The sequence below is a fragment of the Clytia hemisphaerica genome, unplaced genomic scaffold, assembly GCF_902728285.1.
Source record: "Clytia hemisphaerica strain Z4C2 unplaced genomic scaffold, Clytia hemisphaerica genome assembly, whole genome shotgun sequence".
Classification (NCBI taxonomy): Eukaryota; Metazoa; Cnidaria; class Hydrozoa; order Leptothecata; family Clytiidae; genus Clytia; species Clytia hemisphaerica.
Genome location: NW_027104304.1, coordinates 32819 through 40237, shown reverse-complemented (window position 1 = coordinate 40237; position 7419 = coordinate 32819). Strand labels below are relative to the sequence as shown.

The 7419-nt window shown below is 32.9% G+C and overlaps 1 long non-coding RNA gene across 2 annotated transcripts; it reads left to right on the top strand.

The window, feature by feature from the left end:
- The first annotated feature begins 595 nt into the window (after positions 1-595).
- LOC136817447 (uncharacterized) lies at positions 596-3900 on the top strand. 2 transcript variants are annotated; one of them, XR_010848092.1, is made up of 4 exons: positions 596-683; positions 2318-2464; positions 2890-2990; positions 3320-3900. It is a non-coding gene; the product is annotated as an uncharacterized lncRNA (long non-coding RNA). The 2 variants fall into 2 exon arrangements; XR_010848091.1 differs by lacking the exon at positions 596-683 and having other exon boundaries at positions 2144-2464.
- Positions 3901-7419: the final 3519 nt, after the last annotated feature.

Below are 7419 nucleotides of genomic sequence, written 5' to 3'. Positions count from 1 at the left end.
ACGAGGTTGCTGATTTTAATGGGTTTTAATAGATTTTAAGTCATTTTAATTTCTTAAGGAAAAAAACTAATCGTAAGAACACTTAAGCCTAAAAACCTCGAAAAGTTAAGAACAGTCCAGACAGCCCAGCCTGAGCCAAAATTTTCTGGTTCCTCTTGTAGAAAAAGCAAAAATTTCGACGCTCGTATTTCGACCTCTTTCAACTTCTCGAAAGATGAACTTCTCTTGGTTTTTCCATGATGCTGAAAGAAGGAGGCGCCAAAACGTTTACGAACCAAAGTCCGCACTGATGATTACCGGGGATCAAAAAGACTATTTGAAGCATAATTTTTGACGTTTAAAACACAAGAAGATACTAAAATATCTAAATTTCTTGTAAAATGAAATTGTTCTAAGTGTATTACATACACAGTTTATGGTTGAATACTGTAAATATAATATCCACATCATTGGAAGTACTTTTGCAAACCCCCGGAAAAAAACTTAGATTATTTTCGAATGTTATGATTTATGATTGCCGGCAAAATTTCATTTTGTAATTTTGAAACTGGAAGCTGTGGAGTGGACGTGGAAGGCAGTGTGTGTGTGTGATGAGGAAGACAGCAAACCAAAGAAAAGCCAAAATGCAGTGCAAATGGAAACTTTATTCTAAAGATATGAAATGGGAATCAAAAGATGCTAAGGTGAGCTCCTTTTTATATATTTCTAATAGACCTTTTTTCAAAGAGGACGTCCTGTTGAATAATTATGTAGTCCAGCCATAAAAACAATGATAGAGCCATGTATAATTACTGTATCATGCATATTGTAATAATTATGCATGGTTTTATCATTGTTTTTCTGCTGGACTACATAATTATTCAACAGGGTGGCCTCTTTGAAAAAAGGTCTATTATCAACCACACTTCAATCATACTTTTTGTGTCCAGTGCCAGTCTGGACACAAAAAGTATGATTGAAGTGTGGTATGTGTATACACATGGCTACACCACAGCTTTTCAAAGCTATGGGCAGTTCAAGTTATAGTCTGTTAACCCCCAGTGGACGATGTGGATTTTCCACAACAATTTACTTTTGAAAAACTTCAGCTCAGGGTATTAGCCTCCCAGGGGGAGGCACTTAGGCAAAATTGGGTATGTTTCGCTGCTGGTGACAGGGTCTCATTTTTAGGCTCCATAATAGCCATCAGACAGCTGACCAATTAAATCAGAAAAATTTCAAAACAAATGAACTACTCTGCTCTGCTCTGCTAGTAGTAGTACTCTACCATTTTTGTTTTGATTTAATGTTGTATTTTAATAATGACCAACCTACCAGCCAGGTCAATCATTCGAGAGCTATGCATGTTAGCCTCCACTGATGCAAGTTGCCCAATCTCACGGTATATGACAGGTTCCCAAAAATTTAAGTTTTTGATTATTTTGGACAATCTTCAGGGTGGAAATCAGAAAATATTTTAATTTTTCATCTACTTTTATTAATTTTTGCCACTTTTCAGGGTGAAAATGGGAAAAATTTTCAATTTTTCGTTCTGACAGAGTCCCAATTTTGCCGAAAATTCATATCTGACAGGGTCCACTTTTCAAACTCCAACGGCACATCCCTGTCGGCTGTCTAGATCAGTGCCCCACCCCCTAGGTGAAAGCCTCCTTTTCAAAAGTTTTCCACCAAGGACGTTTTAATACCAATTTTTTTTCTATTATAATGTGTAATGTATATACAGGAATTCTTCTTGATAATCAACCAAGTAGGGGGTCAAGCAGCTAGTACAAGACATGTCATCTAAATGCCTTTTCGTAAGAAGCTGGTAACATCATCACACATACCACGAGTGGTTCTAAATCCGACGTGGTCTTTCAAAGATACAAACTAAAATGAAAACAATATAGATATACCGCACGGATGCATCTGAAGCAAACATAGAATTTTTTTCATACCCGTTATTTGGGGGGTTGGAATTAAGCAAAGCTGTCAAATTTAGGACCACTCACGGTATACACTTAGTACTTTCCTTGAAAGTAGGTTTTAGTTACAGTGACAGATAAAAAGAATATAATCAGATAAAATAATATCTGGACCCTTTAGAACCTTTGAATTTTTTCATCTTTCAATAGGAGATTACAACATTTTAGAAACTATTTTAGATAATAAATTTCTCTGACAACCCGCAAACCGATTTTAAGATTTTTGTAAGGAAATCAAATTCACATAACACACCACCAGGTACCAACTGGTATGATGTCTTGTACTAACTGCTTGATCCCCCTGGACCAAAGCTGGTCACTTTTGTTTTAACTAGTTGTCTTTCCATTTTCAGGAGATAAAATAAAAGTTGGTTGGTTGGAATGCAAGCTGTCAGATCATTTTATTTTGGAAAATTCTTATTTTGTCATAACATGGTTGAAGTAAAAAATGATGTTAAATTAAATTCAACGTGGAATATCAAATGATAACATAGCTGAAGGTAGGCCTTATATACATTTTTTTAGTCAAAAAACAAAGAAATGTTGACGTTTTTGTTTTTGTATGGAACTGAAAAAGATGACATGATTAAATGCACATTTTTTAATAAGCAACTCCAATTTTCTGGTCAGGCCTAGAGTTACTTAGCATTCTGGTCCATTTTCTGAAAAAATTGCTTTGAATACCCCTAATATTATACCATATTTATGTGTATTGGGTCAAAGGGCTATAGTTGGCCATGGTTAGATCATCTAAAACAGCTGTCACTTTTCGAGATAGTGGAAAATAATTGACAAATTTGAGGCCTCAAGCCTTAGCAGCCTGATTGCTTATAAAAAATGTGTAGAACAGAGAAATTACTTTTTAAACTCTGAGGTGGCAAGCTTTACAGTGTTTCAAATTTTCATAAAACTTTCATGTTTATAGGATACATTGAATGTGTGTCGACATTGAGCCATTGAAGTTTTTGGGATTTCATTGAAAATAGATTAATTTTATCCATTGAACAAGGAACAAAATACAACACGGTAAGTATTTTTTGTAATATAATCCAGTAATACAAGACTATTGATGATACTATTCCATTGTACATCAAAAGAAGCTAAAATTTTGTTACAGTACACAAAGTCTTGACCTAAGTTCAAAGTATTTTTTGAAAATAGGTTTTTGTAACCTTTTTTAGAACTCTTTAGAAATAGAAACAATCTGAATAATTTGTCTTACTAAAGGGTCTTTCTACTATAGTCTATTGAAAGCTGTAAATAACTTATCAATAATTTTACAAATCTCTTTTAGTTATACACCATTTTGTATGCCTGGATTTCAATACTGATTCAATTTCTATTTGTTTTATTAGGGTCATGACGTAAGGACAGTTACTGGCTGATTTTGAAATGCACTTGAAAAACGATGCTGCAAAACAAAAATGTATGTTGCTGCCATGCAATCAAGATATTTATATGCTTCATGTGGTAGTTCGTTTCAACTTCGAAAATAATAACTTGGTAATATTTTCATTGTAATAATTGGTTGCTGAATGATAGAAGGTATTCTTGTACTCTTTAATGCTTAATTGTAAGAGTCAATCTGTACCATCTTCAAGGAATTGACAATACTGTACCATCACGTGTTGTATAGCACAATAACCTCAGTCTAATAAGTGAACAACTAAACAGAGGACTGGAGTGAGATTGTTGGTCATAATTTTGGAAAATATCACCGTAATATAATTTTATGATTCTTTTCTGAAAAGGGCTTAAAAACCTTCATTTTCGACTACTCTAGGTCCCAATTATATTATAAATTATGATAAAATATTGCAAAATCTAATAAAAGTGGGGGTCTGAATAGCAAGGTGGAGTTTAAAAATTTTCGGTCTGGTTCAGATTTATGCTTCTTTTACTGTGTAGATTTTTCGTTGGATAATGTGTTTAAGGTTTGAAAATTATTCTTCAAAAGCATTCAAAAATATCCCAGAATATGTTAAATTGAGAAAATGGAGAGACTTTTGGTTTACCCCTGAAATTAATTTTGTCAAAATGTCGGAGTCCACAATTTTTTTTAAAAAAATTACAAAGTAGGTGGGACGTTTATTCAGACTAGGGCATTTTGGGAAAATCATCTTAATATCAGTTTTTAATAACGACTTGTACTTTATGGTTTTTCTACCCTCCCCTATAATTGTGCACAAAAGAGTTTATTTGGGATAGTTTTCATTATTCATAGTGTCATCTTTTTAGAGTGATTTGCATAATTTTTTAATTTATTATACAGTATTTTTATATTTTTCATATTTTTTACTTCATTAGTTTTTATATTTTTATACGGCTAATACCCACAGGCGCCCAAATCTTCCCTAAAACCCCACCACCCATAATTTTGTTCCACCATCCGCCCATTCAAGAAACTTGACTTTTTTCTAGGAATTTTGACTTACCACTCGGATTCGAGAGTCTTGTTTTAATTATCAAAAACATATTAGAAATAGTTTTGAAACACCCGGTATATAAGTTGAACCGTTTTGACGACGATGTGAGTAATCAATTCCAGTTTCCCAAACATTGAAAGTTTGCTCTCTCTCTCTCTCTCAAACTCGCAAAGGGATCACACAATTTTATTTTATACTTATGTATAAGGGTATTTTAAATAGTGCAATTTACACATTATGCCAGGGGGGGGGTCGGTAGTAAAATCTCAGACATATATGAGTAGTAAAAGGCTTTTCACGAATTTTTACATACCACCACCCAGACTCTTGGAAGAGGTATTTTACTACCCTGGTAGTAAAAGTGTTTGGGACAATTTGTCATGGAGACCACCTATTTTTTGGTTGCTTTTCGGACTGATTTTACAAAAAAAGCTAAAAAATGATTATTTCTGTGACACATTTGACACTTAGTGCAAAAATTAAAAATTAATGTTTTGCCCTCAGAATTAAAGTCTTATTTATATTGACATAAAGTTTTTTTGTTTGCAGCAAACAACTTTCCAACAGAAAATTTTTTCAAATTATAAAAATTTCCAGATTTTTTCGGAAAAGTCATCCAAAAAATTAAGAAAATTACAAAAATATAGCTAAAATTTGCTAATTTTACCAGTTTAAATACCCAGGTAGTAAAATTTTTTCAACATTCAACACATAGATACCACCCATTTTAGTATTTAACTACCCTGGGTAGTAAAAGTTTTTTTCGATTTTTCGCCACACCACCACCGTAGTAAACTTCATTATGTCTGAGATTTTACTACCGACCCCCCCCCCTGATTATGCTTGTTTTTTTTTTGTGATTTAGGAGATTAAATTATTTGAAACTTTGTTAACTGAGGCTCAGCATATGCTTTATAGGCAATGTTTAATTTTTCCAAGAGATCAGTCTGGATATGCTTGTTAGCAGTATGCTTATAAAAATTTTTATAATTTAGTAGAATTGATCTCCATTGTAGAAAGCATTCCCAAAGTATTTAACGAGTATTTCCCACTTACGGGAATAGAAATTTCAATGTATCCTTTAATGTCCTTTGAAGCCCTATGGCCAATCTATTCCTTGATAGGGACTAAGATTCTAAAAACTTATAATTTAGATTAGTTATTATATTATTGAAAATGAAATTAAATCATAGAAATTACACGCATTTTTTATAAGAACCAGTAAATTCTTGCTCAGGCCGGGCTGTTATTAATTTTTGCAATTTTTCAGGCTTAAATGTTCTTATGATGTTCTTAGCCGCTTAGTTTCTTTACTTAAAAATCAGTTAAAATCTGTTGAAATTAGTGTTTTAATAATTTCTGAAAGCTGAGGCTCAGATTGTTCTTAATTGTTTTTAGGTTTTGGCCAAATTTCAGCCTCGTGTTCTAATAAAATTGTTCTTATACAAAACGTGAAATTTGTCATTCAGAATTATTTTATTTAGACTACTTAATTTTTTAGCAAAAGTCATCACTACCGTACTATTTTGTTTCATATTTTCTGTTTTCTATGCTTTGTAAATATATGAATTGTTCGTTTTAATATCACAGAAAAAAATTATCCGCACATAAACACAAATTACTTAAAAGATCTCTCATTTACTTTTGAAGACTTGTTAATGAAAGATTTCGAAAAAAGCAAAAATCATCTTCTAAAGTATTTAGAAAGTTTCAGAATATGAAATTTCAACATATTAGGAAGTTAGGAATTTAATTTTTCAAGCCTGTTTGAAAGTTTGAGAATGTGGTCTTTCAACTTTTTTGGAAAGTTGGGAAGACGATCTGGTCGAAAGATGTTGGAAGGTAAGGTGCACAACTTCCCAATCCTTGTTGAAAGACCAACTTTAAAACCTGTCGAAAGATGTCAGAATATGAAATTTCAACATATTAGGAAGTTGGGAATTTCATTTTCCCAACATGTTTGAAAGTTTGAGAAGGTCGTCTTTCAACTTTTTTGGAAAGATGGGAAGATGATCTGGTCGAAAGATGTTGAAAGGTAAGGTGCACATCTTTCCAATTTTTGTTGAAAGACCAACTTTCAACTCTGTCGAAAGGTGTGGAAATGTGACCTTCCTACATCTTTCCGACGATTTGAAAGACATTATTTCGCCCAGTGTCACTTTTTGATCATGTGATTAAATCTTAAACCAATCCCAAGAGGAATTTTTGGTAAGGGGATTAAAAACTGAGCAAGTCGATTTTTATCTTTTGTTATTGACAAAGGAAAAAGCAACAAAAAGTTAAAACAATAAGCTTCCAGACCAGGGTTTTTTATACGGACACTTAAGAATATGCTAAGAATACCCCCATCATGGAATTTAGCAATAAAACTTAAAGTCAAAACCTAAGAATGTCATTTATGAAGCAATCTTAACTGTAATTTTCCATTTTTTGCTTCAGGTGTAGACGAGTAAATTCAAACAAAATACTTATAATGACACGAAATTTTGAATTTTGAAAAATATCTTTCCAATATTTCTCCAAGAAAAGCTAGCTAGCTCTACTGTGGTATGAAAATCTTTTGGTGGCACCTGGTGGCACGGTGGATTTTTTGAAGTTGAAGTTCAAAAATTTCTGGTGTCAATATTCAATTTCTTATACATAGCATGTTTTTGCATCTTTCTCGAAATGTAAAACGTCATAACGACGTATAATTAGTAATTAACTAGATGAGTTTGAATCTCGTAGGAGAACTTTAAATCTCATTTGGCAATCGAATAATTGTATTCTGGTGAGAAATGCATTTAAAATGCTACGAAAAATCATTTAATGGTGGAAGGAGGGTGAACAATAATGTCATTACTGCGGATAAGGCTTATACATGAGAAATTGGCAAAAATCAGCCCGTTTTTTTCCAGTGTTTATAATAATTCCATGATAATTGCCACCGGAGGAAGCCTAAAGCTTCTGAGGATGGCATTCATAGCTTCAACGCATAAGGAAGTTGGGCAAACATCTCATAATTTTGCGCGCGTTATTCAGTATTTTAG